The sequence below is a fragment of the Pelobates fuscus genome, chromosome 11, assembly GCF_036172605.1.
Source record: "Pelobates fuscus isolate aPelFus1 chromosome 11, aPelFus1.pri, whole genome shotgun sequence".
Taxonomy (NCBI): Eukaryota; Metazoa; Chordata; class Amphibia; order Anura; family Pelobatidae; genus Pelobates; species Pelobates fuscus.
The window spans coordinates 73,585,122-73,609,121 of record NC_086327.1 but is presented as its reverse complement, the minus strand read 5'-3'; the positions used below and the strand labels follow the sequence as shown (position 1 = coordinate 73,609,121).

Below are 24,000 nucleotides of genomic sequence, written 5' to 3'. Positions count from 1 at the left end.
GAAATACCTCTTTTAAGTACTCAACGCCTCTAGCCCAACACAGTTTACAGCCTTTTCAAGCTTTCTTAAGATATACACCGAATGAATTATTGCCTGAAACATTAATGCATGTAATTCATTGGGGTCATGTCTACTAAATAGTAATTTTTATAAAAATTGAAGCATCTTAATGTACTTTTGTTTTCTGGCTTGGGAGAGGAGGTGTGTGGAGGGGGGCTGTGAAGGGTTCAGGAAGGGATGGGCAGAGGGGCTATGAAGAGTGCCGACGAGAGTGGGGGGACAGGGGATCTGTGCAAGGAGGGGGGATGTGCAGGGAGGGAGGGGATCTGTGAGGGTGCAGGGAGGGGGCGCTGTGCAGAGAAAAGCCTACCTGGTTTCTCTGCCAGGCTGCTCTCCATCTTTACTCTCCCAGCACTCTGCAGGACAGGAGAGCACAGGAAGTGACCTCACTTCCCATCCTCTGGCCCCACCTCTTCCCTTCTCTCATTGCACCACACGGAGGAGGATCGCTGCCACGTCTCATTCAGAAGGTGGGAGGAGGGTCACTGCCAGTATAGAAAGGAGCAGGGACCTTGCGCCCCCCAAAAAAGTGCTGCCGTCTGGGGCGGACAACACCCAGAGGCGGCGCGTCCATAAGGCGGCACAAGTGGCCGCTTTAGGGCGCACCGGCCCGGGGGCGCTAGATTAGAGTATACTGCTCCCTCCTGCCAGTCACTCAGTGTAGTGTGGTTGAGCGGAGCGTACCGCAGTACAGGAGGATATGTTTCCTGTAACCGGATGGACTGATAGGAAGTTCTCACTGAGAGATCATTTCCTGTCAGTCCGGCCAGGTACAGGAAACTGAAGCTCCTGTACCGCGGTCCACTCCATGCATGCTACAAGAGAGTTAGGAGACACACCATGGAGGGGAGGGGGAGGGACACTAAGGAGGGGAGGGGAGCGGACCTAGGAGGGGAGAGAGAGGGGCAGTAAGGAAGGGGGGGAAGGAACACTAAGGGACAGGGGAGGAGGCGGGCAACCACTAAAAGAAAGGGAGGGGAACACTAGGGGGTGAGAGAAAGGAACATTTGGGTGGGAACTAAGGTACAGGGGAGGTAAGGGAAAAGGAACACTGGGGTAGAGGGGGATCACTAAAAGACAGGGAAGGGAGGGGAGAAGAACACTAAGAGAGAGGGGTGAGAGGAACATTAAGGGGAATGGGGGCACTAAAAAATAGGTAAGGGGGAAGTGGAACACTAAGAGAAAGGCGAGGGAAGGGAAAAAGAAACATAGAAACATAGAATGTGATGGCAGATGAGAACCATTCGGCCCATCTAGTCTGCCCAATATTTAGAAATACTTTTAATTAAGTATGGCCTCATCTTAAGTCTAGAATAGCCTTATGCCTATCCCACGCATGCTTAAACTCCCTCACTGTGTTAACTTCTACCACTTCAACTGGAAGGCTATTCCATGCATCCACTACCCTCTCAGTAAAGTAATACTTGCTGATATTATTTTTAAAACGTTGCCCCTCTAATTTAAGACTGTGATCTTGTGGTAGTCTCTCTTCTTTTAAATATAGTCTCCTCCTTTACTGTGTTGATTCCCTTTATGTATTTAAATGTTTATATCATATCCCCCCTGTCTCGTCTTTCCTCCAAGCTATACATGTTAAGATCCTTTAACCTTTCCTGGTTAGTTTTAAGAACACTTAGGGGGAGGGGAGAAGAACACTAAGAGACAGGTAAGGGGGAGGAAGAAACATTAAGAGATAGGGGAGGGAGGGGTGAGGAACACTAAGAGACATGGAGGGGAGAGGAAAACTAAGGGACAGGGAAGAGGACCACTAATGGACAGAAAGTGGAGGGGAGAGGACCATTAAGGGATGAGGAGGAGAGTGAATACATAAAGTGCCTGAAGTGCCTATAGTGCCCACTGAAGTGGTCTGGGTGCATATTCCCAGGTCTCATAACCATGCAATAGTAATTATTGCAGTTATTGAGAAACTGCAAGAATTACTATCCAAGGTTAACTCCACCTCTAGTGGCTGACTGGTAGACAGCCACTAGAGGGTGTTCTGAGACTTTAGACGACTTTTGGTTGGGGATGTCCAGCGTCACCTGAAAACCTATAAGATAGCATTACATAATGCTTTCCTATAGGGCAAGTCCTAATGCGAGCGTGGCCATTGCCACGCATACGCATAAGGTCACCCCGTCTGCTGACGTCTGCGGGGGAAGTAGCGAAAGAGGAGTTTGAGCCTGCGCCAAGGTACACAGAAAGAGGTTTATTTTCTTTTGAGATATATCCACTAAATAGATAATTGATTGGTGTGTGGGATTTATTTATCTATTTATTTTACCTGGGCCGTAGAGTGTCCCTTTAACCCCTTAAGGACACATGACATGTGTGACATGTCATTCCCTTTTATTCCAGAAGTTTGGTCCTTAAGGGGTTAAGTATAGGTATATATTATATTACTTTATGCAGGGATTTTTGTTTTTATTTTTCCCCTGATATGTCACGCTTGGTTTTGATGTTTTTTTAAAAATGTATTCATTTATTTATTTATTTTTTTTCAGTACCTGCCGATAAATTTCTGCTGCCGTTCATGTAGTTCGGACCATGGTACTTAAGTCATCATTAATATTTAATATAATGTGTTTTTAAAAATTTAATCTGTTTTTATGAGGATAGATGTAATAATTTCTGTGTTTTGTACTACTTGAAAATAAATGATTTGCAACATCAACTGCTTTATAAATCTGGGTTGCCCTGTTTTAGCCTAGCAAATGCACATACTTTACTTCTGCTTGACATGTTGTTTTCCAAAATAGTGCATTATTAGTGAGACTTACTGTTAAAGTTGTACCCCTCATATTTCGTCAAAAGAGGAGCACATATACATATTATAAAACATTAAAACTGCCAAACATGATTTTATATTGTTTTAAGTATCCCTTTTAATAATTATCCCATATTTCAGCAAGGGTGTCCTCTCATATAGTTTCTGATTGCCTAACTTTGTTTTGCTGCTTACATTTTTTTTCTTACTGCACATACTATAAAAAATGTTAGCTATATATAAATTATAATGAATACAATTTTTTTCGGAAAAATAAAAAAAGTGAAGTTAACAGTTATTTTATTATTGTGGTTGCTTTTTTTTTTTTTTACACGGCACGATATCCCAGAAAATAATCGTTTATATACAGCACAATGACGGAAATATGAGCACTGATATGATATAGTATGCTAAATGTTTGAGCTGAAGATCTCTTCAGCTCTTTGGTTAGAGAGGGTGGGACTTGTCAGTATTCATAATCCGAGTGGCCCTGGCAATAGATCAGAATGCACATTTTAGAAAGTAAGATTGGAGTTTCACCACGCGCCGGCTCAAAGAAGATCACACACTAAAGAACACAAGCTATACAGCACGTATCGTGGACACTGGAGAAAAGGTGAGAGACTATTCGCTGTTTCGAACATTTTAATGTGCTTACGTTTTTTTTTTTTTTTGTTGTTTTTTTGCCAGTATAGTCGTATAGATACTCTTAGACCGGGTTAATTTTACTCCATTTTGTAACTGTTACAATGTATCTAATTGAATTCTTAAATGTGGTTGATGCGGATTTCAAGTTTTGCATATTAATATCAGAACGCTAATTATTGCTTAGTATATTTTCTACAGTATTTCCGATTATAAGGAGAGCTTAGGTGCATTCAGTGTTTGGGAATACATTCTTCCATTATTATAACCATGTTCTGCTTATGACATATTTAAATTGTTCTGATGATATTTGGTTATATAATTCTAAAATCAGTACCATATCATATTCTGGAAACAAGTATATACCTAAATGCTTCCTACTTGGTACTAGCTATTGTTATATGTATTATGTGTTAAAATGGAATATACACAACTGATAGACAGAAGCTATATTTAATGTAAATCCATAATGCAGACTGTTCAAAGACAATCAACATTATTAGGACAAAGCAGAAGAAAATTTTTAGAATTATGTTGCACTTTAAGAAGCTAATTTGGCAAAATATGCTGACTATGTGATTTTTCTAGCTCCAAATGATGGTATATGAAACAGAAAGGAGAATTGTAGTGTGGTCCACTACAAACTACAATACATCATGTTTATCTCATGTAATAAAATAGGCACATGGTAATCTCTGCCTGCCACTCCAGTCACCTTCAATAACTTTATAATGGGGGTTAAATGTGAAGATATTACAAAGAAAAAAAAATGGATTACTTTGAAAGAGAAGTATAACAATTTGAAGCAATATTCTTAATGTGGATCTGTCACTTCTCTGAAAGCGCTTAATGTGGTGGTTAGTGTAGTGGAGTAATAAAACAAACTTAATTCTGCTGCACTTCCTTGTCCAGTGACCGTCATTGTCCCATGGTGTTCCAAGTACCATTAGCGTCAGACATTTGCCTGGAAATTGAAGGTGTGTGCAAGCATCACTTCTTGCCATAGGAACACATGCATATGTATGCCATTGTGCTGGTTAAATTAGTTTAAATTAGTTTATCTGGGTTTGCATACAATGTAAATTAAAAAAAAGAAGAAAATAGCATATCCCATTGTTAAAGGAACACACCAAGTATCATAACACCTACTACTGCGCACCATAGTAGTAATGACAGGAGTACTATTGCTTCCTCCCCCTTTGCAATGTAAGTAGACAAATGGTTTGCTAACAGTTGGAGCTCTTGCCTGGGCTCTGCCGAGCACAACACCCTTCTTCTGCTACGGCTACAGCTGAGAGCTGACACTTTTAGACAATGCAGGGCTCAGGAGACCTAACGCAAGCATCAATCTCTCTGGCATTAGTAGTAAAGGTAGGGAGCGGATTCCAGGTAAGAAGTCAAACCATTCAAAAAAATGTGTATACTTACAATGGGGTGCACCAGGAGTAAGCTTTAGTGGTTATGATGCTTGCAGTGTTCATTTAACAAGCGTAGCCCTTTTTTCCCCTCTTACATTGAGGAATATTGGCGTTTGGCATGAAGAGGACACCCCATACCGGACTACATATACTACTGAGCTGAGGGTAGGCTCTTCATTCTGGAAGCGCAACTACTGAAGATCACTTCACATTGTGTTCTTTCACCATCCATATATTTGATATATTGTTTACATTAATATTATTTATTCTTACTATGTTCCGTTATAAATCACTGTTTATGAAAAAAAGAGTGAATATTTAATTATTTTCTTTGCTTCTTGATTGTGTTTAGGGATCGACCGATATTTATTTTTTAGAGCCGATACCGATAATCTGTGAACTTTCAAGCCGATAGCCGATAACTTGCTGATATTCTGTACATTTAACATTTTGAAAAAATAAACTATTTCTAAAGGTAAATGCACAAAATATACATGCCACATGTAGTGGATGCAGTGTGTTTAGACAGGGGAACTGTGTGTGTTTGTGTAGTGTATATATAATGAATGCAGGGTGTGTTTGTGTAGTGTGTATAGAGAAAGCGGTGAGTGTTTGTGTAGTGTGTATATATAGTGAATGCAGAGTGTGTTTTTGTGTAGTGTGTGTGTATAGTGAATGTAGTGTGTGGTGTATGTAAAGTGAATGCAGTGTGTTAGTGTAGTGTGTGTATAGTGAATGCAGTGTGTTTGTGTAGTGTGTATATAATGAATGCAGATCGTGTGTGTTTGTGTAGTGTGTGTGTATAATGAATGCAGTGTGTGTGTGTGTTTGTGTAGTGTGTGTATATAATGCCGAGTGTGTGTGTAGTGTGTGTATTTAATGCCGAGTGTGTGTGTAGTGTGTGTATATAATGCCGAGTGTGTGTGGGTTTTTGTAGTGTGTGTATATAATGCACAGTGTATGTATATAATGCAGTGCGTGTGTGTGTGTTTGTGTAGTGTGTGTGTATATAATGCACACGGTGTTTGTGTAGTGTTTGTATATAATGAATGCAGAGTGTGTCTGTGTAGTGTGTGTGTGTGTGTGTATAATGAATACAGTGTGTGTGTGTGTGTGTTTGTGTTGTGTGTGTATATAATGAATGCAGAGTGTGTGTGTTTGTGTAGTGTGTGTGTATATAATGCAGAGTGTGTGTGTGTTTGTGTAGTGTGTGTATATAATGCAGTGTGCGTGTATATAATGTAGTGTGTGTATATAATGCACAGTGTGTGTATATAATGCAGTGTGTCTGTGTAGTGTGTGTATAAAATGCACAGTGTGTGTGTGTGTCTATATAATGAATGCAGAGTGTCTGTGTGTTTGTGTAGTGTGTGTATATAATGAATGCAGTGTGTGTGTTTGTGTAGTGTGTGTATATAATGAATGCAGTGTGTGTGATTGTATAGTGTGTGTATATAATGAATGCAGAGTGTGTATGTGTTTGTGTAGTGTGTGTATATAATGCAGAGTGTGTGTGTGTTTGTGTAGTGTGTGTGTATATAATGCAGATTGTGTGTTTGTGTAGTGTGCAAATAAACAGTTAACAATAGTGTAAAAAATTAAACCAATCAGAATGCATAACAGTAATATACAGTGCCATCAGATTCCTACCAACTCCTCTTTCTTTGCTGCTTGTCTCCCAGGTGAGTCTATTCTAATTACCATATATACTCGAGTATATACTCGAGTATAAGCCGACCCGAATATAAGCCGAGACCCCTAATTTTACCCAAAAAAACTGGGAAAACTTATTGACTCGAGTATAAGACTAGGGTGGGAAATGCAGCAGCTACTGGTAAATTTCTAAATAAAATGAGATCCTAAAAAAATTATATTAATTGAATATTTATTTGCAGTGTGTGTATATAATGAATGCAGTGTGTGTGTATGAATGCAATGTGTGTGTATGAATGCAGTGTGTGTGTGTATGAGTGCAGTGTGTGTGTATGAGTGCAGTGTGTGTGTATGAGTGCAGTGTGTGTGTATGAGTGCAGTGTGTGAGTGTGATGCAGAGCCTTGGTGGGGGTGGGCTTTTTTATTATTATTTTTTAATTATTATACTTGTAATATTTTTTTGTTATATTAATTTTTTTTGAATTATTATTATTATTATTTTTGTAAAATATATTTTATTATTGTTTTTATTTTTGATTGATACATGGCAGGGAGGGGGGCTCTCAATCCCTGGTGGTCCAGTGGCATTGGCAGTTCAGTGGAGGGGGGCTGGCAGTGAGCATTTACTTACCTCTCCTGCAGCTCCTGTCATCTCCCTTCTCCTCCGCGCCAGTCCGGTCAGCTCCCTCTGCAAGTCCCAGTGTAAGTCTCGTGCTATGACCCCGCGGCTCTCGCGAGACTTACACTGGGAGCTGACAGGGGAGCTGACCGGACCGGCGCGGAGGAGAAGGGAACTGACAGGAGCTGCAGGAGAGGTAAGTAAACGCTCTCTGACAGCCCCCCTCCTACACAGCCCCCAGTCTGTATTATGGCAATGTAGATTGCCATAATACAGACATTGACTCGAGTATAAGTCGAGTTGGGGTTTTTCAGCAGAAAAAATGTGCCGAAAAACTCAACTTATACGCGAGTATATACGGTATATTGCCTTTGATGGTTTCATTTTGAGTTTTCAGCTTGGTTAAACCTTTTATATTTATACAAATGCATTTAGGTACCTTAGTTTCTACATGGTACATATTTGTTTACACTTCCTACTCTGTGTTGTATATCACTTATTAACCTTTTATTCAGGTTTGTGTCATTTTCTTTCCTATCATTGGTCTAATTTGTCTGACTCTATTTGTGCCTTTCTACCGTGCAGGCCATTTCTATAACAGCCCGCAAGTGTTTTTCCACGGTTTTCCTGTTGTTTTTCAGAAGAAAAAAGGCACAGAATATGAATAAACATGTTAATACACAAAAATAAGAGGGCTACAAACACAAGAATAGCTAGTCAGGCCAGATGGTAGAGGGGGTAAAAGTACATAAAAGTTAAAGGATCACTATAGTGTCAGGAAAACAAAGCGGTGCCCCCACCCTCAGGGCCCCCCTCCCGTGGCGCTGAAGGGGTTAAAACCCCTTCAGCAGCTTACCTTATTCCAGCGCCGGGCTCCCTCGGCGCTGGTGACCTCTCCTCCCCTGCCGACGTCAGTTCCCCCGTCCGACGTCAGCGGAGCCGAATGCGCATGCGATGCAAGTGCCGTGCGCGCATTCAAAGTGTCCATAGGAAAGCATTTCTCAATGCTTTCCTATGGACGCTCTGCGCGGTGGAGGCGAAATGTGCCTCCAGCGTCGCAGATGCGCCTCTAGTGGCTTTCCAGAAGACAGCCACTAGAGAGGCTGGATTAACCCTGCTATGTAAACATAGCAGTTTCTCTGAAACTGCTATGTTTGCATCTGAAGGGTTAAAACCTGAGGGATTTTGCACCCAAACCACTTCATTGAGCTGAAGTGGTCTGGGTGACTATAGTGTCCCTTTAAATACACAGTAGATTAAAAACCACAGTGTACAATATATAGCTCTTAAACTGGAAAGAGGGCCAGCAATCATCTATGCATTAATAAATATACAAATATCCCTTATGTAAATAAGATGAGGAGGTTCCAGGAGCTATAATAAATCACAATACTAGCAAGATTAAAATTAAAAAATATAGAAAAAAACAGACGAGATCTAGCTTAAATCCATATACTTCTAAAAATGATAATTAAATATTCCAAATGTCCAAAGAATGTTCACATAAAATAATGATTGGTGAAAAAAATCCAATAAAATAAAGATTAGTCCACAGAATGTAGCATACACAGTACTAAATCGACTGTGTGCTGGAAAAACACAAGTGAATAAAAAGGAAGGAAAAGTGCTACTTAAAAGTTACAAACAGCTTTATTGAGCAGTAATAAAATCTGAATAAATCCATAGACAAAATGATAAAAAAGGGTACCAACAGTAGCTCAGTATATTCTGCACATTGTGGTGGTTCTCCCGACGAATGTGGGAGCTGCCGTCCTCGCTGTGTGTGGTCCGCCGGTAAGGTCGGCATGCATTCCACACAGTGGACCACCTGAAGCTTCACTCCAGGGTGTGCTTTCACCAATGTCGGAAAGATCTTTGGTGCTCCACCATGTGTAGATTGAAATCGGCTAGTGCGCTGGAGTTGCTAGAGTTGCTGTGGTAACAACCGTCCAATGAGCAGTGGACCTGTTTGGCAGTATGCCTGTATGCCTTACGCGTTTCGTGAGGAAATAGCCTCACTATATCAGAGGCTGAGATAGCTGGCGGACAAGCTTAGAGATACTTATATATTGTCATGTATTCATCCGCACATAAAAATGTGGTTAATGGCATTTACTATCCCGACAGGAAAAGTTGTGCTGAGCAACATTACTGTCCTGACAGGAAAAGTTGTGCTGAGCAACATTACTGTCCTGACAGGAAAAGTTGTGCCGAGCAACATTACTGTCCTGACAGGAAACGTAGTGCCGAGCAGCAATCAAATCCACAGGAGGGTTTGTCCTGAGCAGCAATCAAATCCACAGGAGGGTTTGTGCTGAGCAGCAATCAAATCCACAGGAGGGTTTGTGCTGAGCAGCAATCATGCTAATGGAAACCTGGTAATTGCCTTTGGGGTCAAAGGCTGGTTACAGCCAATCAGATCCACAGAAGGGGTATTTAGGCCCAGTTCTCCTCTTGCTCAGTGCCCTGTTGTGGTTTCATGTATATGGTTATACGAGAGTGTGTTCCTAATCATGATTTTCTGGTATTTGACTTTGGCTTTGTTTTGACTTCCCTGATATCTGGTATTCTTGACTTTTGGCTTTTCCTCATCTTTGTGTCTGATTCTGTGTCCCTGACCTCGGCTAGTATTTTGACTATTCTTGGAGACATTAAGTCCGGCCATTCTGAGGTCCGGTTACACGTTATCCTTAGTCCAGGTGTGACACAGTACTGTGTGCTGGATCAATTTGTAATCCTGACATATATACAATTGAATATTAAAACATTTAACCAGGTTTAACAGATCTAATTGTATCAAATGCAGACCTAATTATATACAGTAGAACAGTAATCTAACTTGCAAACGCGGATATCTTTAGAAGCATTAGTTGAAAAAAATAAAATATGAAAATTAAGAAATAAGAAGTATGTAAATTAGGAAAAAAAAATAGTAGGAATGTTAGAAAAATGAAAATGAATAGAAAATATGAAAAATATGAAAAAAGGGAAATGAATATGAAAAATATAAATAATAATGCATAAAAATAACAATAGTCACGAAACTGTGCACAATAATGGAGTATAGGTAATATGGAGTGAGAAAAATAGAATAACAAATGAGAGAATGGGAATAGAGAATATGAATTTTTCACTTTCAATCAGATGTAATTTACCTTAAACAATTGTGTCTCTTTCTCTGTAAATTGAACTTTAATCACATACAGGAGGCTCTTGCAGGGTCTAGCAAGCTACTAACATAGCAGGGGATAAGAAAATCTAAATTAAACAGAACTTGCAATAAAGGAAGGATAAACTTTAGATGAATCTTTTTGCAAGTCACATGCAGGGAGGTGTGACTATAGTTCATAAACAAAGTGATTTAACTCCTAAATGGCAGGAATTGAGCAGTAAGACTGCAGGGGCATGATCTAAGTTGCTAATTACCTTCATTCTCCTTTTTCAACAGATTATTACTTCAGACCTGTCTGCTATAATTTAGAGGGCTTTGTGGGTGACCCCTACCTTTATTGTCTCTATTGATTTTAGTGGCTGACCCCCACTCTATACTGTATCTGGTGACTATTCTCAACTTAATTGATTACAGTGGTTTAACCCCACTTCAATAATATATATGTTAAAACCCATCTCTTGTTTATTCTGTGGGTGACCCCCACTGTTTTGTTTGCACTATGTGGACTAAACCCACTAACTGTTGCTGTGGGCTGTGGGTGACCCCCACTGTTTTATATTGCGTGGGTGACCCCCACTCCCCTGTCTCACTGAGCTGATTCTTATTTTACATTATTATTATTATTATTATTATTATTATTTGGGTGAACCCCAATTGTTATGCAGTATAATTCTGCTTCTACTTATTATTAAGTGCATTTATGCTTTATTTTGAGTTCAGTGCATTGATTTTATATTCTCGTTTTCATCACACATATTTTGTGTCATTTATTAATAACTGTAAAGCCAACATGTCTGAACATCCAGATGCTGCTATCTCCTCATTCCTGCTTGGCTTTTCTTCACTATTGTGGAGTCAATACCCAAGGCTATAGCCACCTTCCATACACAGGCTTCTACCAAAGCAAACCCTCCTGCACATATACCCTCTGACTCAGAGGACTCTCATCCTTCAGATCAGGAAGGAGCCCCGGGCAAACGCCCTTGGAAAGGGGATAGCGCTTTTGCAGGCAAGGGTAAAGCTCCTGCTAAGTCCCTTAAATTGTCCCTGCCACTTACTATGCAGGATAATCTGGATCCTCTAGAGGTTTCCACTTCCAGTCTTGCTGGTCATGGTTTTCAAGATTGTGGTGCTTTTTACTCTGAAAAGGAGCTTTCGGTGAATATGCTTCAGGACTCCTCCACCTCAGAGTTTGTTAAGGAGACCTTTATTACTTATCCCACTGATTCTGGCTCAGGTAATTCTAAGCCCAAGGAGTCTTCAGACATCCTCCTGGATGCTTCTGGTCTTCCACTCTTTGACCCCAGGATAAACCGGCACCCACGCTCTGCCGAATAGACCCCCCCAGACCATATAGCTAATTTCTGTAGAATGTGGCTGCGCAAGCCCTTAGAGAAGGAGATTAGGGCTAAGGTGAGGGCTGAATGTCCCAGGACTGCTATCCTGGTCAAGGTTGCCTCAACACCTGAATTTTATCCCACGTTGGTCACTTTTTTTAACTAAATCTGGAAAGGACCCTCGTAAGGGCATTGAACAAGTGTTGAAAGCAACCCAAGACAAAATGTTAAACTTCGCCAGCCCTATTATCCAAATTTTCATTTTAGCAGACGAGGCACTTAAGGCGCAAAGCTGCACTTTATAAAATTGATGACAAATTGGCAAACCTACGTTTAACCCCTTAAGGACACATTACATGTGTGACATGTCATGATTCCCTTTTATTCCAGAAGTTTGGTCCTTAAGGGGTTAAAAGAGTTGGGACCAGAAGCCAACAGATTATTATTTGGAGACATCTTTAAGCACGCCTCAGTCTTTACAACATTAAATAAAGCCCAGTCCTCCCCACGCAGGGTCTTTCTGGGAGAGCTGGTTGCTATAGAGGTGGAGCCACCAGCAGAGCAGTCTTCACAGGCTACAGGCCTCTCCCCACAGATATTTGAACTTTAGGACCCACCATATCCTATCATTGACAGTTCTTCAATAACAGAGGATCTATTCAAGGACATGGCTCTGCCTCCCTACGCGGTCGCACTGCTTCAGGTATTAAGCCTTACTTATTTCAATCTACTGATTGCAGGTTGATTAACACAGTGGAAACAACTATCTCATGATAAATGGATCCTACACCCAGTCAGGGGGTTCAAGGTAGATTTTATCACCCATCCCATGCAATATACTCCTCCCACAATACTATGGATGTCAGAGGCAGACAAACTGGCCTTAAACTTAGAATTACACAAACTCAGGGAGAAGGGTGCGATCGAGCAATCACCTTTACCCTGTACTTTTCTCAGCAACATATTCCTTGTACGCAAAAAGACTGGGGACCACCGTCCAATTATCAATCTAAAGGAATTGAATCAATATGTCAGATACAGAAATTTCAAGATGGAAGGCATCCATATTCTCAGGGACCTCCTTTGCGTGGGAGACTGGTTCTCCAGCTACGATCCAAAATACACATACCTCACAGTCCTTTCCTTTAATTTCTCTGGCAAGGGAAAATGTGTCAGTTCACCTGCCTTCCCTTCAGCCTTTGCTTTGCACCATGGTGTTTCACCAAACTGATGAAACCGGTGATGGCTCTACTCCGCTCCCAAGGAGTTCACTCCATTATATATCTGGACGATATCCTTATAATGGCCCAGGATCCACACCTACTGCGCCATCACACAAACATGACTTCTGCCCTACTTCAAAACCTTGGTTTTGTCGTAAATTCCCAGAAATCAGATCTGAAACCTTCTCAGGTAGTTCAGTTTCTGGGATTTTAAATAGATTCATTATAGGCAATGCTCCAACTGCCTTATCCCAAAATAAAAAATATAATGAAATTGCTTTCCGCCCAACAAATTCGCCTATACAATCTAGAACACATTATAGGCCTGCTATCTTAATCCATCTATATTCCCAGGGTCTTTACACTACCGAGCAATGCAACGTTTGAAAACGTTATACTTGTATCGCTCAACGTCCTACAATCAATTCATCTCTTTGACGGACAAGGTCCGTATAGAACTCCACTGGTGGCTTCGCAATATGGAAGCCTGGAACGGGAGAGCAATCTTCGGATCACAACCAGATTTCATCCTAGAGTCGGATGCCAGCCTCTTGGGTTGGGGAGCGACTTGTTCCGAGCTTTCAACCGGAGGTCTCTGGTCCCCTTTGGAAAAGGCATTCCATATCAATTGTCTTAAACTCATTGCAGGATCTTTTGCAATCCGATCTCTTCACGTCCCATCTGAATCTGCATACGGACGCTTTCTTCAGCTGGCTCCAGCGGTCAATGCCTTCCTACAATCATGGCCGAGGAGGGGAGCTGATGCATTTCCCCCATTTTCTATGATCCAACGGACTCTTCACCAGGTCAGAACTCCAGATAGAGTCCAGATAGTCATATTAACTCCGTTATGGAGAGGCCAGACTTGGTTTCCCACTCTGCTGGAACTCTCTGTAGAGTATCCCCTTTTTCTCCTTCGAACTACCGATATCCTCCAGTAGGCAACTGTCCTCCACTTGCCTTAGAGGGCCATCTCCACTTCGTAGCTTGGACGGTTTCAGGGGATCCTGGCATGTCACGGGACTTTTAAGCACAGCTCAATCACTCCTATGGGATTCATGGGCTCCTGGAACTAGACGGACCTACCTCTCCGCATGGTGGATTTGGGACAGCTGGTGCTTGGAAAGGGACACTGATCCCATTTCAGCACCTCTAACATTTATATTGAACTTCTTATCTTCGATCAGGGCAAATCCTACAGATCAATCAATGTATGTTGATCTGCTATTTCTGCAGCTCATGATACTATTGATAATTCGCCAATAGGGAAACATCCCTCTGTTTGTAGACTTCTACGGGGCATACGGTTGACAAGACCCGCTACTGACAGATATTTCTATATTTATATAGTTTCTGGGATGTCTCTCTAGTTTTATCCTTTTTGGAAACCTGGCCTTCTAACGAGGCGTTATCTCTGCCAACTCTCTGCCAAAATGGCCCTTCTTTTGTGCCTTGTGTCATTTTGCAGAGTTTCTGACGCTCAGGCCTTTGACTCTCACGCAGTGTTTTTCTCACAAGACGGAGTCAGATTTACCATTACCAGGCGTACAAAGATGAATTCTTCATCGGTTTTCTACCCTTACTTCCCAGACAGACTGCTCACTTCTTATGTTAGACCGCATAGGCCGGTCTCCTCTCCCACGATTGCATGCTGGATCAGATGGTTGCTCACTAATGCAGGAATTGACAAATCTTTTGGTGCTCATTCGGTTAGAGGTGCGGCCGCATCTTGTGCATTTTGTGCGGGTAGTTCTCTGTCGCATATTTTATCTTACGCACACTGGTCCAGGGAATCCACCTTTCGGACTTTTTATGTCAAACCTATGACACACGCTGTTTTTCCATTATAGAATAGTGTTAAAAAAGCAAATATGAAGCCTCCTGTCTTGCCATAAAATTAGGGATTATTCTAGTTTAAGTGACCGAATAATCTAAATTTTATTAAAGATAGGAGGCGAATATTTTCCCTCTATTACATTAGTTTTCTACCACCCTTCAAGGGAAGTCTCAGACTCTAATATTGATGTGTTCATTCCAGATTATGATGTTAGTCATATGCCAGTTGTTATATCATACGCTATTGCCTTACTGTGTGGACTATAGATCAGTTGTTAGATTGTTTAATATAATTTAAACTCAGATTTTAATTCAAGTTGTCTTAAAATTACTTGGGAGTATTGAATTTCTCTTACCCAAGAGACCATACTTTCATGGTTCTCTGTTTTTCTCCTAGTGTGACGTTTTTGCATTGACTCTACAAGGAGTTTCTAATCTATTTTGGTACAATTTCATTCATTTTCGTTTACAAGGTTGAGGAGTTGGGAGGAGTCTGATGGCACTGTATATTACTGTTATGCATTCTGATTGGTTTAATTTTTTTACACTAATGTTAACTGTTTCTTTGCTGCTGGGCGTTTCAGTAAAGAAAGATAATACAATATTTGCCTCCTGTCTTTAATCAAATTTAGATTATTCGGTCACTAAAGCTAGAATAATCCCGAATTACTGCTATATGTGATGAGAGTTGTATGTGACTACATGTAAGGTTTGAGTTTTGTACGTGATGAGTCCTGAATTATGTTTCAATGTGTATGGAGGGCTGGTGTCATGTTTCTGAGCAGGTCAGAGAGGAGACTTATGCCGGGGTTGACTTGAGGTTTTTTGATTTGAATCTTTGGCATGTTAAGAGAAGGAAACAATAAGAGTAACAGGATAAAGAGGTAAAATATACAATAAAGACAGAGGGTGAGGGCAGAACCTATAAACGGGATTACAGGTAAGTATAATGATAAGAGGAAAATCTATAAGTGAAATAATAGGTTAGGAGGAAGAAGGAGTGGTTAAAGAAATAACGAGTAAGGCAATATGCCCCAGGAGAAATAAGGAGTTGTACAATATGCCCCAAGTTAAGAGATAAACAGAATATGAAAGTATAATGAAATCAGGTTATATAGACATTTAGTAAATCAGAGTCTTTTGGTTGAAGGCAGTAATGCAGTTATAGATAATTGCAGCAAGGTTACTCTTGATAGAAGCAATCAAGTCAGTACTATCCAGGTAAGTTGTGATGGATCCAGTTAAATATCCAGTAGAACAAAAGCAATAAGGTAAATTTGTATTAAAAGTCCAGTAAGAATTAAAGCAGGGTGATATTGGTGATCAGGTTTTGTTTTACCAAGCTTCTTTGAGAAGAGCAGACTGGAAACAAGCAGGTTTGATGAGTAGATCAAGATGGTTCAAAGTAAATTAGATTTGAACAGGTTTCTCTGTATGAGCCAGGAGCAGAAGACTTGTCAGGTTCAGAACAATAACTTCCCTCATTGTGAAGGCAGTTTGGTTTAGTTGGGTGTTGCATCTTACAGCATAATTCAGGTGATTATCTTAGGCAGGTGTGAGAGACTGAGGATAGTCTAGTTGTCAGGGAGGCCACTTGTGGTGGAAAACCGGTATTGCAATAAAATAAAATAGAAGAAAATGAAACATATTCCTGGTTGTCAGGATAGGATCCTGACAACTGGATTGTATATTGTGATGGAGTTGTGAGTGTGTGCGGCTATATGTATATTATATGAGTTCCGTGTGTAGGTTGTTTGTGTGTTAGAGGTTGTGTGTGTGTGGGCATGATGAATGTGGTGTGTAGAGAGAAGTGTGTCCATGTGTGATTATTTGCTCAACTGTTTGTGTGTGGGTTATAATTGTTTTTGGAGTTATGTGCTTGTGATGGGAGTTGTGAGTGTGAGTCTTTAGCCAGTTGTCTGTGGTGGTCTTTTTGTCTGACTCTACTTGTGGATGGGAGTGGCATGTAATTGTATGGGAGAACTGTAATTGTAGTGTTGGACTATGTGAAATAGGGGCCTGAGCGTGCATGGAAGGAGTGATGTTTGTGATGAAGGCTTAGTGTGAATTTACTACCTGGTTAATTGTTTATGTGATAAATATATCTTACTCTGTGGGTGTTGAAGATAGAGAAGATTCCTGGAGATCCAGCAGGTGAATCATGTGGTCTGCACATCAGAAACAGATCAATATTAGTACTTCTTCTAGTAATGCATGAATATGTATTGGATGAATAACTAAGCAGCATTCTAATGTAAACTGCAAAACAGGTTCAATTGTGTTCTGTACTTACCAATAATGCAGACTACACGCTCTCTCACATATGAGACATTGTGCCAGTCAAGTATTCAGTATCTCTCCAGTGGCATGTGCAGCTGCAGAGCACCCAGACATAGCCAGTGTTACATAGTTACATATTTACATAGTTACATAACTGAAAAGAGACTTGCGTCCATCAAGTTCAGCCTTCCTCACATATGTTTTTCCTGTTGATCCAAAAGAAAGCAAAAACACAGTCTAAAGCACTTTCAATTTTGCAACAAACTAGGAAAAACTAGGAAAAAATTCCTTCTTGACCCCAAAATAGCAGTCAGATGTCTCCTTGGATCAAGCAGCTATTACCCCACTAATTAGAAATTATATCCCTGTATGTTATGTTTTTGCAAGTATTTATCCAATTGCAGTTTAAACATCTGTATAGACTCTGACAAAACCACCTCTTCAGGCAGAGAATTCCATATTCTTATTGCTCTTACTGTAAAAAAAACCTTTTCTTTGTCTTAGATTAAATCTCCTTTCTTCCAGCCTAAATGTGTGACCTTGTGTCCTATGTATAGCCCTGTTTATGAATAGATTTGCAGATAATGGTTTGCACAGGCCCCGAATATATTTGTATAATGTTATCATATCCCCTCTCAGGCGCCGTTTTTCCAAACTAAAGAGATTACAATTTTTTAACCTTTCTTCATAACTAAATGCTCCATTCCTTTTATCAATTTTGTAGCTCATCTCTGCACTTTTTCTAGTGCCATGATATCTTTCTTTAGAACAGGTGCCCAAAATTGCACAGCATATTCAAGGTGTGGTCTTACCAGAGATTTATAAAGAGGCAAAATTATATTTTCATCTTGAGAATTTATGCCCCTATTGATACATGACAAAACCTTACTGGCCTTAGCAACGGCAGATTGACATTGAATATTGCTGCCTAATTTGTTGTCTATAACAATTCCCAAATCCTTCTCGTGTGTGGTTATCCCTAGTTCACTATAATTTAGGGTGTAAATTGCTTGTGCAGTCTTAACCCCGAAGTGCATAACTTTGCATTTCTCTACGTTAAATTTCATCTGCCATTTTAGTGCCCAGTCCCCCAATCTATCCAAATCCCTCTGCAGCAAGGCAATATCCTGCTCACATTTTATTACTTTGCAAAGTTTTGTGTCATCTGCAAACAGTGATACTTGGCTTTCAATGTCCATTTCAAGATCATTTATAAATATGTTAAATAGAAGCGGTCGCAAAACAGAACCCTGAGGGACACCACTTACCACTTTTGTCCACCTTGAAAATTTAAAAAATGTGGTTTTACCTTTTAGTGAAATCAGCTCTGGATACCATAATCCCCATTAGTGTTTCTGAGTTCTAAAGTGCAGGCAGTATAACTGACATTACATGATCATATTGACATGATCTTATCAGATGTTTTAACATGAACATCCCAATTGTTGGGGGAAAAAACTCACATTTAATGTGGATTTTAGTATTTGTAAGCTCATAATTGTCAGGTATTTCAAGTGAATTTCAAGCCATTGCATAGTCCTTCATTTATGAGTAAGGACCACCAATATAGACCATTACAGAAGAGGTGAACCTTGTTTTATATTAATTCTTTAAATTCAGTAAAAATTAACTTGTGAAAGAGCAGATTTGGCTTCTAAAGCATTTATATGATGGGGCAGAGCATCTGCCTTTACCAGTATCATTGCCATTCTTTTGATCTGCTGCAGGACAAGAAACCTGTAACCAATATAGAAGAAATGAGGAAATACTTAAATTGTGAAGCATTTGACAAGTTTGTTTTGGCCTAAGTTTATTGTCTACACATCATAACTCTATTTATGGAAAAGCATAGCTGCACTGTAATTTACAAGGACTAGTGTGATAATGTGAGCCTATTTAATGGACCTTTCATATCTAATCCCACCAGTTAAAAGCACTAATCAGTAGGACATAAGTGGGAATATGTATTGTTTGCTTCTCACTGGAAAGATGTAAAATACATTTATTTAATCTTGACATCATTTGGGAATATTACGGTGTTTGCATTTACTTAGTCACTGACTATCATGCCTGCAAGACGTGTCCTGCATGAGCTCTGTGCAATTATAAGCAAAAGCGTGATTTTTGGGGTTATCTCTGGACCCTCAAACACTCTCACTCATTAAGGGAACTGTCCTAACCTGAGCCCAAACCAACTACAAGCAGCAAAGAAGAGACTTCGGCGGACAAGGTCTTAGGCGGCTCCGAGCACACTGCGGCCTGGTGAGCACAGAAGGAGAAGCGGCCATCTCCTGACTCAAGCAACCTGAGCTACTTCAAGTGCTGGCAGGTGCCCTGTTCCCCCCTTTGGACCGGGGCCGGGGCTGATCCCGGTCTATATCCTTAGGAACTTGCGTTTGATATGGAAAGGAGTGAAGAGGACCCAACACACCTGGACCAACGGAGGCGGAGACACCCCACGTGGGTTGGAGCAGCAAGGATCTTCTGCGGTCTCTTAGACAGTGAGGTACTGGATAACTACAATGCTATTCCATCTATAACAAGTATTAAATATTACATATGCCAAGCCCCATCGGTTATTTTCTTTGGCTATAGATGACAGTATAATATTTATAAAAGGAGAGTGGTCTGGACCTCAGGGGGGTGCAGATTACTGTAAATGCTCATGACAGTACGGGACATGAGCCAAACATGAGCTCCTTTGAAATAAAGATGGTACGAAGGGCTTGTCAGGGAGATTTTTTTTGTCTCCCTGCTGGCTCGAGCAGCAGCTGGGGCAGTGTCTAATTCTTTCCTCCCTTAGCACTGTCAAACCAGTAACCCTGCATTTAATGCTGTGGACCAATGAGGGTCCTTGAAGAAAATTATCTAGAATTTTAAGGATCAGATATTTCAATGCAAACTTAAAGGATGAGCTCAGAAATACAGGTGATACTCGAAAAATGTCAATACCGTGCAAAAGTTAATTTAGTTCAGTAATGCAATGTAAAAGGGGAAACTAATATTTGAGATAGAAGCATTACATGCAAAGCAAGATATTTCAAGCCATGATTTGTCATAAGCGTGATAATTATGGCTTACAGCTCATGAAACCCCAAATCCACAATCTCAGTAAATTAGAATATTACATGCAATCAATAAAACAAGGAGTGTACATAGAACAATATCAGACCTCTGAAAAGTACCAGCATGCATATGGACTCAATACTTGGTTTGGGCCCCTTTTGCAGCAATTACTGCCTCAATGTGGCATGGCATGGAAGCTATCAGCCGGTGGCACCGCTGAGGTGTTATGGGAGACCAGAATGCTTTAGCTCTTCTGCATTGTTCGGTCTCATGTCTCTCATCTTTCTCTTGGCAATGCCCCATAGATTCTCTATGGGGGTTCAGGTCAGGCGAGTTTGCTGGCCAATCAAGCACAGTAATCCCACGGTCATTGAACCAGGCTTTGGTGCTTTTGGCAGTGTGGGCAGGTGCCAAGTCCTGCTGGAAAATGAAGTCAGTATCCCCATAAAGCTCGTCTGCAGAAGGAAGCATGAAGTGCTCCAAAATCTCCTGGTAGACGGCTGTGTTGACCCTGGACTTAATGAAGCACAGTGGACCAACACCAGCAGATGACATGGCTCCCCAAATCAACACAGACTGTGGAAACTTCACACTGGACTTCAAGCATCTTGCAGTATGTGCCTCTCAATTCTTCCTCCAGACTCTAGGTCCTTGGTTTCCAAATGAGATGCAAAAGTTGCTCTCATCAGAAAAGAGAACTTTGGACCACTGAGCAACAGACCAGGTCTGTTTTTCTTTAGCCCAGGTAAGACGCTTCTGACGTTGTTTGTTGTTCTGACGTTGTTTGTTGTTGATGAGCGGCTTGACAAGATGAATACGAGATCTGAAGCCATGTCCAGGATCCGTCTGTGTGTGGTGGCTCTTGATGCACTGACTCCAGCCTCAGTCCACTCCTTGTGAAAGTCTCCAACACTTTTCAATGGCCTTTTCCTGACAATCCTCTCCAGGCTGCGGTCATCCCTGCTGTTTGTGCACCTTTTTCTTCCACACTTTTCCCTTCCACTTAACTTTCTATTAATGTGCTTTGATACAGCACTTTGGGAACATCCAACTTCCTTCGCAATTACCTTGTGAGGCTTTCCCTCCTTATGGAGGGTGTCAATGATGGTTTTCTGAACAACTGTCAGGTCAGCAGTCTTCCCCATGATTGTGATTCCTACTGAACCAGACTGAGAGACCATTTAAAGGCTCAGAAACCCTTTGCAGGTGTTATGGCTTACTTAGCTGATTAGGGTGGGACACTGTGAGCCTAGAATATTGCACTGTTTCACAATATTCTAATTTACTGAGATTGTGGATTTGGGGTTTTCGTGAGCTGTAAGCCATAATCATCGCACTTATGACAAATCACGGCTTGAACTATCTTGCTTTGCATGTAATGCGTCTATCTCATATATTAGTTTCCCCTTTTACGTTGCATTACTGAAATAAATAAACTTTTGCATGATATTCTAATTTTTCGAGTATCACCTGTATGTTGCAGGTCCAGACTGAGCATATGTGATCTCTATAATAATCTAGAAATGCTCAGTTTCTACAAACAACCATCAATCAAGGGTCCAAATATTCTAGTGACTGGCTCCATAGTGGTAGCATTGTATGGTCTGGACCTGAGGGGGGTGCAGATTACTGTAAATGCTCATGACAGCAGGGCCAGATTAAGAGCCCAGTGGGCCTGGTGCTGACAACTATGACGGGCCTAATTACAGGATCATATCGACCAAAAACAGTAAAACACTCCCAAGCGTCATGTATCTGATGGAGATGGTGCTGGAGAGAAAGAAAACAGCAGCTATAAGAAAACACATACCCTAGGCTAATCTCTCACTAATTTATGTTTTCATCTTTCAAGCAAATCCATAACCCCTAACAGCAGTGTCCAGTAAAACAGGAAGTCAATGGGTACGGTAAAAGGGTGTGCCACTGACACAAATCACCTGCCAAAAATGCGAACATGCCCAAAAAGAGGGCATGTCCAAAGAATTAGAAGGCCAGCCTGGCCTGAATGCATGTCAGGCTGCCTGCCAATCATGCAGGCTGTCCAACTAAGGGCATACTATGCAGACAGCACCCTGAGCTTGGCATAAATGCATCTAATGATGCGCTCGCTCAACGCTTTCTAAGGACAGTCCCCTAGCACTCGCTGGTCCACTTGTCTCCTTACCTTCTTACTAGCAGGCAGAAGCTCCTGGTATATAGTCTGGGACAGAGAAAAGCTGTATGTAGTGAGTGTAGAAGAAAAGGGAACATGCCACAGTGTTAGAGAGACCAAAGTCAGCATTACCTTAAAGGATCACTATAGGGTCAGGAACACAAACATGAATTCATGACCCTATAGTGTTAACACCACCATCTAGCCCCCTGGGCCCCTCATGCCTCCATTAATATAGCAAAATCGTACTGTATTCAAGCCTGAAGCTGTAACTCTGCATGCTGTTAGACTCAGAAAAACAAGCAGTCTGCTGACATCATTAGAAGTGGTGGCCTGATTCAATCACAGTGCTTCCCCATAGGATTGACTGAGACTGACAAAGAGGCAGATCAGGGGCAGAGCCAGCATGATTCAAACACAGCCCTGGCCAATCAGCATCTCCTCATAGAGATGAATTGAATCAATGAATCTTTATGAGGAAAGTTCAGTGTCTGCATGCAGAGGGATGAGATACTGAATGTTTGGATGCATTTTAGGCAGCCATGACCCAGGAAGGATCTCTAACAGATATCTGAGGAGTGGCCAGTGAAGTTATCACTAGGCTGTAATGTAAACACTGCATTTTCTCTGAAAAGACAGTGTATACAGAAAAAGCCTGAAGGTAATGATTCTACTCACCAGAACAAATTCAATAAGCTGTAGTTGTTCTGGTGACTAAAGTGTCCCTTTAACCATATTCATTGTCAGCCAGTCCACACAAGTTTTGTTCCCATACATCCCTCTTAAGTTTCCATACTTAAGTAAGAGTATGTGAAAAGTAGTTAGGGTTGCCACCTTTCTTGGAAAAACATACGGGCCTTGCTAATTTGCATAATTAAATATGTATGGGTGACATCACATGATGCAAATCACAAGGAGTGACATAAGAGAAAATGCTGTAAAATCACCAAAAAACTACTTAGTTTGATTCTGCTGTATAGATGGATTCCTCCCAGTGCCCCCATATCTCTCAGTGCCCCCATGTGTTGATTACTCCAGGTCTCAGTGTTCCTATGTATCAGTGTCTCAGTGCCCCATGTCTCCCAGTGTCCCCTAGTGTCGTGTCCCCAGGTCTCCCAGAGATCCTATGTATCACAGTGTCTCAATGCCCCATGTCTCCCTGTGTCCCCATTTATCCCAGGGTCCCCATGTCACTAGGACACTAGGAAGATGGGGAGACCTGGGGACACGGGGAGACCTAGGGACACGGAGACACCAGTGACACTGGAAGACTAGGGGACTCTGGCTGGGACACATGGGAACACTGGGAAAATAGGGGACACTTGAAGACATGGGGACACAGACACCAGGGACACAGACACCAGAGACACTGGCTGGGGGGCATGGGGACATTGAGACACCAGGGCCACAGATACAAGGGACACTAGCTTGGAGACATGGGGACATTGAAACACTCGAGGCACTGGGAGACATGGGGACAGTGAGACACTGGCAGGCTGGGGGCACTGGGAGACTAGGGGTCACTGAGACACCAGGGACACTGGCTGGGAGACATGGGGACACTGAGAGACATGGGGACTCTGTGTCCCCATGTGTCTCTGTGTCATAATGTCTCCCAATGTCCCTTAGTGTCTCAGTGTATGTCTCCTTGCAGCCTTTCCCCCCATCCCTTACTTCCCTGAGCTGTAGGCTGTCTCTGCAGGGTGGGAGTTGCTGTCTGGACTCTCTGTAGCTGCACCCCTGCAGATCAGTGAGTATAGATAGGCAGGGAG

At 41.5% G+C, this 24,000-nt stretch overlaps 1 protein-coding gene across 1 annotated transcript in view; it reads left to right on the top strand.

Annotated features, from left to right (window-relative positions):
- The first annotated feature begins 3,326 nt into the window (after positions 1 to 3,326).
- The window catches only part of LOC134577993 (serine/threonine-protein kinase SBK2-like), a 189,594-nt gene continuing 168,920 nt past the window's right edge, over positions 3,327 to 24,000 (top strand). Inside the window, exon 1 of the mRNA XM_063436953.1 lies at positions 3,327 to 3,443. The gene's annotated coding sequence lies outside the window, so the exon portion shown is untranslated. The remainder of the gene's footprint in view (positions 3,444 to 24,000) is intronic.